Below are 12,195 nucleotides of genomic sequence, written 5' to 3'. Positions count from 1 at the left end.
TTTAAAAAACTATTTTAATTGAATTTGCTACATGAGTTATTATAACAATAAACTTGTTTAACTGAAGAGACCAATAGCAGTCTCCTACCTAAAAAGTAAAGGTTTAAGCTTGTGAATTTTAGGTTCTGCATGGCTCACTGGATTGATAAGCTGTGAGATCTAGGCTTTGATTAAAATGGAACTAGAATAACTTAAATAGTTAAGGCAAACTTAAACTTCTGACTTTTTGTTGCTTTTGTGACAAGGAAGATATCTAAAACTGGCACGTGGCCTATGAGTTTAAATAGAGTATGCTCAAAGGCATGAATACTGTGAAAAAGTGCTAGAAAGGATGAATCAGATTGGAGAGGGTCATGTTCAAGTCATACTCAATTGGAAGTGAATTTACCAATTAATCATGCCTGTTGCATACTGTAACTTGTCATTTTCTAGGTAATTGGAGATCTGCAAATAATAATTGCATTTTGCTGTCTAGATCCCATTTGTCTCCCTGGAGGAGCTTTAAATTTTGGTAGTCTGATACATCATGGTGTTTCTGTCGTTTGATAATCCTTTACCACTATTAAAATTACATATTCTGATAAAAGTCAGGACTGAAACTTAATAAATAAAATTAACCAAAAGTGTCTTTGTGAAGGTAAACAAATATAAGTATCTTCCATTTTTGTATGCCATTCACTTTGAGATAGTTGTGTTTGTTTTTTCTTAAGTAGTAACAGAATTTCTGTAATCTGTTTTTAAGAATTTATTCATATGTGCATCTAAAGAATTATGACAGCACCTAAGGATTATTTCATTTATAAATATACTATTGTATAGACTTTATTGTAGGTGTGGCAGAATCAAATGAAAAGCTTTATTCTTAGCAGTACTGAGTTGATGGCAAACTTCATCTGGAGGATAAATAAAAGTAAAAAATAATGATTTGCTCCTACCTTGGTAACACTGAGAAAGGTCATTGACAAGTTCCTTAGCAAATATGCCACCCAGAGTCAGTCAGCATGCAGTCTGTAGAATCACAGAATCACAGAATCACAGAATTTTCTAGGTTGGAAGAGACCTCAAGATCATCAAGTCCAACCTCTGACCTAACGCTAACAGTCCCCACTAAACCATTTCCCTAAGCTCTACATCTAAACGTCTTTTGAAGACTTCCAGGGATGGTGACTCCACGACTTCCCTGGGCAGCCTGTTCCAGTGCCTCACAACCCTTTCAGTGAAGAAGTTCTTCCTAACATCTAACCTAAAACTCCCCTGGCTCAACTTAAGCCCATTCCCCCTCGTCCTGTCACCAGGCACGTGGGAGAACAGGCCAACCCCCACCTCGCTACAGCCTCCCTTGAGGTACCCATAGAGAGCGATAAGGTCGCCCCTGAGCCTCCTCTTCTCCAGGCTGAACAAGCCCAGCTCCCTCAGCCGCTCCTCGTAGGACTTGTTCTCCAGGCCCCTCACCAGCTTCGTCGCCCTTCTCTGCACCCGCTCAAGCACCTCCATGTCCTTCTTGTAGCGAGGGGCCCAAAACTGAACACAGTACTAGAGGTGCGGCCTCACCAGAGCTGAGTACAGGGGGACGATCACCTCCCTAGCCCTGCTGGTCACACTGTTCCTGATACAAGCCAGGATGCCGTTGGCCTTCTTGGCCACCTGAGCACACTGCTGGCTCATATTCAGCCGACTATCCACCATCACTCCCAGGTCCTTCTCTGTCTGGCAGCTCTCCAACCATTTCTCTCCCAGCCTGTAGCTCTGCTTGGGGTTATTGCGCCCCAGGTGCAGGACCCGGCACTTGGCCTTGAATTCATGCAGTTGACCTCAGCCCATCGGTGCAGCCTATCCAGATCCTCCTGCAGAGCTTTCCTACCCTCAAGCAGATCGACACATGCACCTAACTTGGTGTCATCTGCGAACTTACTGAGGGTGCACTCGATGCCCTCGTCCAGATCATCGATGAAGATATTAAAGAGGACCAGCCCCAGCACCGAGCCCTGGGGGACGCCACTAGTGACTGGCCTCCAACTGGACTTGGCTCCATTCACCACGACTCTTTGGGCCCGGCTATCCAGCCAGTTTCTAACCCAACGAAGCGTGTGCCAGTCCAAGCCAAGAGCAGCCAGTTTCTTGAGGAGAATGCTGTGGGAGACGGTGTCAAAAGCCTTGCTGAAGTCAAGGTAGACCACATCCACAGCCTTTCCCTCGTCCACCCAGCGCGTCACTTTGTCATAGAAGGAGATCAGGTTCGTCAGGCATGACCTGCCTTTCATAAAGCCATGCTGACTGGGCCTGATCGCCTGCTTGCCCTGCAAGTGCTGCATGATGACTCTCAGGAGGATCTGCTCCATGAGCTTTCCTGGCACTGAGGTCAAACTGACAGGCCTGTAGTTTCCCAGGTCTGCCCTCCGGCCCTTCTTGTAGATGGGCGTCACATTTGCTAGCCGCCAGTCGATTGGGACCTCCCCTGATAGCCAGGACTGCTGATAACTGATGGATAGTGGCTTGGCCAGCTCCTCTGCCAGTTCCCTCAGTACCCTTGGGTGGATCCCATCCGGTCCCATCGACTTGTGCACATCTAAGTGCCGTAGCAGGTCACCAACCAGTTCTTCATGGATAATGAGTGTGTACTCTTGTATTTGTGGTTGTGTTTTCTGATCTAAGAAAGAAAATTGGAATCAATGCAAATAAACCAGTAAATAAGAGTGGGATTTTTCATTATTATTGTTGTTCTTGTTGTTATTTGAATAATTAGGAAGAAAGGAAAAGTATGGAACATCTGATCATAATCTGTGGAATTCTTTGCTGGAGGGATTCAATAACAGATGTTCACATTTTTTTTAAAAATAAGTTTAATAGGATTGGATAATTCCAGGCCTAATAAAAAATGTATTTTATGCATGATCAGATCAAGATAATCAAATTTCCTGCTTCTGGGTATAAGCAGACTGGTGCAAGAGCAAAAGAATTTACATGTCTATATCTCTCCTTTCATGACAGATATCTCAGAAGATACAGTCCTGGTGTTTCGTTTTATTTTGACATAAATAAGGGGGAAGGAGGCTTCCCTGTTCATAAGAAATAGTTATCAGCCTAGGATTATAGGAGAACAATTCTAGGTCCTGAATTAATTGCCTACCAAGATAATGTCATAATTTATGTTATCATACTAAAAAGAAAGTAAGAAAAATGTAGCTAAAATAACAAGAAGATTGTTAGGCAAAAACTTACATTTTCTTTTCATTCCACCCTTTTTAAGAAATAATTTTACAGCCTGACTAAGTGATTCACTAAACCAACATTTTACATAGAAAATGCCATAGTATGTATTCATTACGACTTGTGAAAGTACAATTTTTGAATTCCAGTCTATACTTTTTAAATTACTTTTATGTAAATGTTGACAGAATAAATACAGGGCTTTATAGAAGTAAAAAGCTGCTACATTTTAAGAGTAAAAACAAAAACGAAAAAAAAAAAAAAAAAAAGAAAAAAAATGCTTTCTGTTATTTGCTTCTATTATATACTGTTGCTTTTCCCTGTAAAATTAGATATTGCTCATTTTGTATTTAGTGTCTTCTGATTCTTGTTTATTTCATTTTTCCAATGAAATATTTCATTTCAAATATTTTATAAAAATGAAATATTTCATTTTTCAAATGTGGCCTCCACAAATGTATATTCTCCTGTAGAAGAAAGACTTCAAGAAACTGCAGATTGTTACTCATATCTGGTATTTCCAAAATCATAAATTAACTGCTTTGTATCCTCATGTTCATCTCAATTCTTTAGTCTGACACAGTACTTCAAGGCATAGTTTCCCCACAGCATAATCAGAAAGTGGAGAGCAGTCTATGCATCATAGTCTTAACCATCGTTCTTAACATATTATTTCCATTAATGTCTGATCCAAGGCATTCATTACACTGGCAATCACACTGTGTCAGATTGTTTAGGTCAGTACCTCCTGCACACTGTTGATCTATGATCTATGAACTTTGCTGTGAAGTGATAATTACTGATGTAGCTCATGGGATCATTCTTGCAGTACTGACAGTGGAGGCATACAGCTGTGTTAGTGTGCTGCAATACACACTAACAGCTAACAACTTATACAAAGTTGTTATGACAAAACTATGACAAAATAAAAAGAAGAATGGTCAAGCTTAAAAGTAGGGCATCCAAATTACTGGCCCAAACAAAATTAGCCATATTTATATTTAGAGTACTATGATCATGATGTAATATAAATTATTTTTCTCAAAACAGAACTTTGACAGCTACTCATTATTAACCAGAGTGCTAAGGTTATTGATGCCTTCTGGGAACAAATCAATCTCTGTAGGTCTTTAAGACCATAAGAGATTTTTATGATCGTCTTACTTTTCCTCCTTAGAAGACATATAGATTTTCACCTCCAAATTTCTGTCTTTCACAATGACATATAGTGGAAACAAGACATAAAAATGCTATTACTGAAATGTGATTGTACATTAAACGTTTCAAGGGCTTTAGAGTCGTATTCCCTCACAACTATAATAGTTTCCTTTATTTACAGAAAAATGAGTGTCTATGTCTTTTGCAACAATTATAAGGAAAATATCTTCTCCTTGGATTATCATATTCTAATGGTAGTCAGTAGAATGGTGTTACTGAAGAAGAGTTTACTGGTCTCTCAATACATCTTGGATTTCTGTTCAAATTAATGCAGTGCTAGAGGAAGTAGCTGATTTTAAAAGTACCAACTCAAATCTCAGTCTGTTATTTCTTCCTTTGAGCCCAAAGGTGTTATATGTTACTCCCCCACTTCTTGCAGCTTCAGTGATGTGAAGAAATATATTTTCATATAGAGAACGCAGGATCCCAATTATGTCAGTCAGCTGAGGTAGTGTAAAGTCTAGAGTTAGTTGAAAATAACAGATAATAACACTAAAATCAGTTTATCTCATTATACCACAAAAATATGATGTGCTCCTATGCTCATAATTACATTTCTTCCTACACAGTATTCCCTGAGATCTTTTAGTGGCATCCTTCTCTGACAAAATAAAATCAGAGTGGTCAGAGATCCTACAGTATCTTTAGATATCTGTAGACTTTTCCCGTATTATTATAAAACTGTTCTACTAAAAAGAAAAAGTTAAGTGACCCAGTTTCTGTAGATACTACTGCTCTAATTAGATGGCAGTGCTCCAAGACTTGGGATGCTATTGCAATTAAGGTGCTGCATTTAAACATAGGAAATTTGAGTTCTTTTCTAGCTTTCCCAAACACTATTTCTAGCCTTGTCTTCAGATCACACCATTGTTATTGTTATTATTATTATTATTATTATTATTATTATTATTGTTATTATTATTGTTATTATTATTGTTATTATTATTATTATTATTATTATTATAAATTCAGAGCACCTTTAATTATTATTATAATTTCAGAGCACAGGTGTATGTAGAATTACATTACACATATATCAACGATAAATAATATAGTTAAAGTAATCTTTATTTAGAGTATATTTTTCCTTCTGACTTTCTCTTGTTCTTGGCTCTGCTTTTTTCTATTTCCCTCCCCCCACCCCTATTTTCTATTTGATAGAATAGAGTTCATGATGTTGTCTATACATGTTGTTTTAACACACAGGTCAAATACTGTCAAAAGTACAAAAGTATACATACTACTCAAGGACTTCTATACAGGTCAACGCTACAGATACTGCAATTTGTAATTTTTAAATGAAATCATTTACTTTTAATTCGTAATATTGCAAAAAAAAAAAAAAAAAAAAGAAAAGTCCTTTGCTACATCTGTACATTTCAGAAAGTATCAAGAGATTCAATATACCCAGCTGAATTCAGATCTATTTAAATTTCTTCTTAAAATCATACTTAAATATACTTAAAATCTCTGGGGCTCAAGGGCACAGCTGTATTTCCACAGCAGTCAATGAATGTCTAAAGTGAACAGAAAGAACCAGTATGTGTGCATCTTAGTAACTTACTAATATTTCCTATAGAAGGAGGATGGAAAAATAGAGCAGGGGCTTTACTTGTCCTGTTCTCAAATTTAAACAGAAGAGACAGAGAGAAATAAAAAAGGGGGGGGGGGGGGGGGAGGGAGGGGAGGGAAAGGGGTAGGAGGTTGGGGAGCACAAAAAGAAAGAATAAAAATGAGCAGCTTATTCAAGAGTCAAACTGCAACTGTTCTTTAGTATTCACTTTTGCCCTGTGTAGCCTTGGTTTAGCACTGTAGGAGCTCTTCAGCTTTTACTGTCTGTGACCAGGCTGTGCTCCAGCTCAGTTCAACACCTTTGTCTTGCAGGTAGTTCCTGGGTTTCCCACCTATCTCTGTGTTGTACTTCCCAGCTGAGCATTACCAGAGTGTAGCCTATTTTTAATCTCTTCCATGCACTGCCTGTGGAAGTGAAAGGAAATGGTTTCATTTATTTATTTATTTTTATGAAAGGGCAATAGCATTAAAGATGAGACAAAATAAACTCCAAAGCTTTGGCTCCTATATTTTAAGTGGAAATCAACTGTGTCCAGTTCTGTATCTAATCCCTGTGTTAAGGTCAAATGAACCCCTGCATCTGAGTCCTTCTGGGAGGTTATCCCAATCTCTAATAAAATCAGCTTTTTTTTTTTTTTTTTTTTTTTTTTTTTTTTTAATAAGAAGAAAAATATTATAATTCCCTCAAACAGGGAAGCAATATCATATTAAAAGGTACTCTTGGTAGACAGACATTTTACCCTAATGGTACAGAAGAGGTTCCTGTGACTACTGACCAGTTTCGTGTGCTATAAGTGCAACCAGATCTGCTTACAGAGCAGAGATTCTGAAATAGGATATGCTCGGTAGGGCAGTCCCAGAGCAATGCATTGCTGAGGTGCCACAGTGTATATTATCAATAAGTTTAGTAGTTTTCTTTGAATAGATAGTAAATCTTGTGTGGGCTTCATCACTCTCATTTTTTTTACCAAAGAAATAAAAAATAAAAAAATAAAATCCTTAAATCCTTCTCCTCTTGCTGCTGAAGAATACTTCAGGGAAAGAAGCTGGCCCTGTTATCTTCATGCACTGCAGAGTTTATTAACAAAAGAACCAATTCCTAGCACCATAGCACCTTTAAAAACTTATTAAATTACAGCAATAATTTTCTGTTAGCCATGCTACTGATCCCGTTTGGGTTTAAAGCTATGGCTCGTTATGTTTAGCATCTGCTTTATGCACACTGTTTTCTCATTATGAATAAATCAATAAATCAATTAGGGGCAGTCGGCTTTGCAGGAGGAAAACTGAAGATTATGTTAGTTAACCCATGCTGTGTCGAGAAACTGTTTTCCTACTATAGGCCCATCTATAAAAAGAATATTGACAAATGATAGGATTGGAAAAACCCCACTAAAGGGAGAGAGAATTTGTCTAACATCTTAGTTAAGTTTCCAGGATATCTATAGGCTTCATGTAAATATGCTTAGGGGTAGAGAATCTGGGAGGGTTAACCCTGACAGTGTTGCTTTCAGCACCTGAATGGATGAGAAAGTGTAAGATCTTCCTCTGATGCCAGTTGTTACCCTCACATTTGGAGAAAATTGATCTCAGTAATAGGCCCCTCTGTTGGCCTGACAGGCCAAACTACAAGGTGTTCACTTAGCAATTCACCCCAAATCTAACTCATGCCAAATATATATATATATGTATCTCACACTGTATGTTATTTCAAATTTTCACCATCTCTTGGAGGATTTTGGCTGTTGTGGGGATAAAACATCTTTCCTTCTACATAATTCTAAGTGAAATCTCCTGGATAAAATTAAGCTTGTAACTGGGTGGTAAGCTTGTAACTGAGGGTGGTCATTGCTGTAGTCTACTGTGAATTCACAGATAATGCAAACAATCTAATTCTGTGTAGCATTTCTTGCAATACCATTAATAATAATAAAATGAACAGAATACTTAGTTCCCAACCCAAGCAATAAATCTTTAGCATCAGTTTTGAAGGAACTACCACCAGGTTCTCAGGATTATGCTGGCTTCTGCAGATGCCTGTGTAATAATGGTAGAGAGATGGAGCAATATCAGCAAGAATCCTTTTACTTAACAGATTTCCAGGGATTCAAAATTCTCCCCAAATCACTATTTGTGGATTTGATCCCACCTCCTTTCCTCCCTCTCCAGTCCCCAGGGAACACTGTTGTTTTTTTTTTTTTTCCCTGAAACCCACATATGATATCAAAGAAGCTTACTTATAGATTCAGGGATATTTTTAACATTCACAAAATGAAATTCTTCTTGAAATCTATATATGAAAATGCCACAAGAAGTTCATTAAAAACCCTAATACTCAAAACTGAACAGTCCCCTGTGAGTTTTCTGTATTGTAGTTGCCACTTTTTCCTCTGCTCAGGTAACAAGATGCTTCCTTGGAATCAAGAAGATCAAAGCAACTTCTCACCTCAGGTAGTTCTTGTGGTTGTGAATTATGAAACCAACTATAGCTGCTACAGAAACTGCCACATTGCCTGGAGTTTCAATTGTAAATTTAGCAGAATAACATGGAAGATGAGAGTAGAGGAGGGAAGAGCACTAATAGGAAGAAAGAAGTCTGTGAATAAATTTCTGAATTTCAATGTTTTCTGTAGAATGAACTAATACATCTCATAACCTCAGAAAACTTATCCTAATGCAAACCTTTCTCAAGTAATTCTGGACATAAAACCTCATATATTTTGATGTTCTTGACAGAATGGACAAGATGAAAGTAATTTCCTTCTGTTCATCCTATTCTCTCTTTCTTGCATAAAGCAGGAAAAAGAAGACTTGTTGGATTTTGACTGTCAGGAAATGTTCTTCCTACATATTCCTTTAGGTTAAGACCTGCTTCTCATTTCCTAATTTAACATATTGAATGCTTTTACCAAAACCACAACAAAATAAAATAAATACAGAAAACCAAACCAACCAACCAACCAAACAAACAAAAAGTAAAAAGCAAACAAACAAAAAACACCAAGGAAAGAAAATCTCTTTACACTTTCTTTTCTTTCTTTTTGGCAGAAAAATTGCTCAGCTGCAAGGCTTGGATTAAATTGTTCATTTATATATTTCTACTATTAATCAAGAACAAAAATATGTGATTTGATTTTGAATAAGTTGTGCACCATTGCCCACTGTGTTTTGATTGTGCTCTTGAAATCAAAGCTTTAGTAAATCAATTCAAATAATTAAGTAGAGGAGTCATAAATATATATATATATATATATATATTTTTTTTTTTTTTTACTACAGCTTCTTTTGGAATTGAGTGGCTAGAATGTGGCCCAAAATTTTCCTTCTATGGGACACTGTTTCTCCAGCAAAACTTGGATGACTGTGTTCCAAGTCATCTGCTGATATACATGTATTTGATAGAACTAGACTAATACACAAATATATTTAAATGCAAGTACTAATTCAATAATAATTTTCCTGGATTTTTGACCAGCATTTCTAATATAGATCATGTTAGCATCACTGACTCTTTCCTTATTCTTGTAGTCTGAGTGATACCATGAAATATTAGTCAACCACTCTAAGTACTGATGAATAATAATCATCTTTCCCTTAGGATATACTCGCTTGTTCATTCATTTGTTCGTTCGTTCATTCATTCATTCATTCATTCATTGATGCTGTTTCTATGTTTCTATGCTGGCATGCATCAGTGTTTGCTTAGAAAAGAAAAGCACTACAGGAACCAACAATTCTGATAATCAAGACAGGCAAAATCAGAAGTAATGCACACACTTTTCACAGTGATGGCAATTAAATTTTGGAATATCTGCAAAGAGAAACAGTGGATTCAACATATTTTCAAGTCTTACCAAGCCTGGATGTTTTTCTGTAAATTTCAGTGTTAGGGACAGTTATATGAAAACATACTGTTTTGAATAATACAAGAAGCTTCAAATCAGTAATTTCATACAGCTCTTTTGGCTGAGAATCTTTCTTGTATTATATCATGTGAGATTTGTATTACGCCATTTCATAATCTAAATGGAATTGTTGATGAAACTCGAAGCACACTCTAGCCTTCCTGAAGCTGAAGTCACCATATTCCTAATATAACAATTGTTAAAGATTTGCAACATTGCTATTTGAAATCCAATCACTGTTCCAAATTCTCTTCTTCCCTACATCAAAAGCTTGGGAGGAACTGGAGATTCTCATGGAATTTAACTTTCTACTTTTACTTTTGACAAAATAACTTGACCATAGTATAATTTCCTTCCAGGGTTGGTATATATACTATTTATTAGAATAAAAATAAATAAATAAATAAATAAATAAATAAATAAATAAATAAGAAATCAAACTGTGTCTGAAAGAGACAAAATTTCTGAAGTTGATACCAATATTCAATGTGAATTTTGAGATCTGTTGAAACCTGGGTATTTGGGCATTTTGGCTGAAGCTCAGTGAAAACAACTCTGTTACTATACATGTAACCATCTTCAGTATTTTTTTAGGCAAATGCAATTTTTAATAATATTGGTTAGACTGATAAGAAAATTTCCTAGAATTATTTTATTTTTCTCTTTTCATAAGTCATAGAATCATAAATATCCTGAGGGTATCTTGGTAGGGACCCACAAGGATAAATGAGTCCACACACGACCACCCAAAAATCAGACCCTATGGCTGAAAGTTCCAAATGGTTCTTAAACTCTGGCAGGGTGGAGCTGTGACCCTGGGGAGCCTGATGCAGTGCCCAGCCACCTTCTCAGTGAAGAATCTTTTCCTAACCCCCAGCCTGACCCTCCCCTGTCCCAGCTCCATGCTCCCATGGACAGGTCCCTTGGGTCCTGTCACCGTCTCTGAGAGCAGAGCTCAGCACCTGCCTCTCCGCTCCCCTCGTGAGGGAGCTGCAGGCCGCCATGAGGCCTCCCCTCAGCCTGCTCTGCTCTGGGCTGAACAAATCAAGGGGCCTCAGCTGCTCCTCATGTGTCTTGTCCTCTGGACCCTTCACCGTCTTTGTAGCCCTCCTTTACACACATTATAGATAATTTTATATTATTCTTATATTAAAGTAACTGTGGGTGTGCTATGTACTGCATAATCTGTTTTCAGGATCTTTAGTAGCTATTTCTTTCCCTTTCGAAGATTACCTTTAAATACCTCACTTTCTGGAATTGATAGCCTCTAGTCAGCTGAGCAGAAAAGATACCCCTCTCCAATATTTTAGTTCCTTGGAGCCAAAAACCAACCTACTTACAGTTCTCTAAAATCAGAGTCTTTGGCAGCTCTCTAAGGTAATTCCAACTCTTTGAAATCATCCTAACCCATTTCTCTTCTTCTTCAGGCACCATTTGCCTTTAACAATCCATTTATTTATAAGGCACATCCTGACAGGAGCTTGCAGGCAGATGTCTGTCATAAACCACTGGGAGTCTCTTGAGAAGCTGCAGAACTGGGAGTTGTAATAACTCATCTGTTTGGGTGACAGCAAATTTGGCTCTAATACTGATCACAGCCATACTGTGATTACTGACACAGTTGTGCAGCCACAGCCTCCCAAGAGGTGGAGCAGGTGTGGATGGCAGCTACACAAACACTCCAGTAGTCACATGCAGGGGTACAGGAGCAGTAACTTCACAGCACTGCAGGCAGAAGAAACAGGCTGGGCAGATACCATCAGACTGCCGTCTTGTTAAGAAAAGCTACTTGCCCCTATTCCCCAGAAGCAAAAGATATGTAAGCCAGGGCTGCTCCATGAATCACAGAATGCCTGTCTTCTGTCTGTGAAATCAAAACATTAAAACATTTTGCCCTAGCCTCAGTTCAGCCCAGCTAAAGGATTTGCACCTTTAATTTTAAGCAGTAAGTTTCTAGGATTTAACACACTGCAGTTTTGACTGCAGAAACATGAAATATGAAATAAAATGATTTAGAAATGCTCTAGTTGAAACATGGTAATGAGCAAGAGAATATGTTAAATTAAAAATAATAATAATAAATTTTAAAAAGAACATGAGTGATATTTTCCCCATCTGACTGCTTTTACCAAAGCATTGTATTCCACTTCTGCAGTCATTGGATAGTAGGACCACAGACTTCACCAGTGTTAATAAAAGATTAATAAAAATAATAAAAAAAGCTGAAATCATAATAGTTTACCTCTTCAGAGACACCAGTATAATTTATGTCATAATCCAACAAATACTCTGG

Source organism: Aythya ferina (genome assembly GCF_964211825.1).
Source record: "Aythya ferina genome assembly, chromosome: 5".
Taxonomy (NCBI): domain Eukaryota; kingdom Metazoa; phylum Chordata; class Aves; order Anseriformes; family Anatidae; genus Aythya; species Aythya ferina.
Note: the sequence above shows the minus strand (reverse complement) of the source record.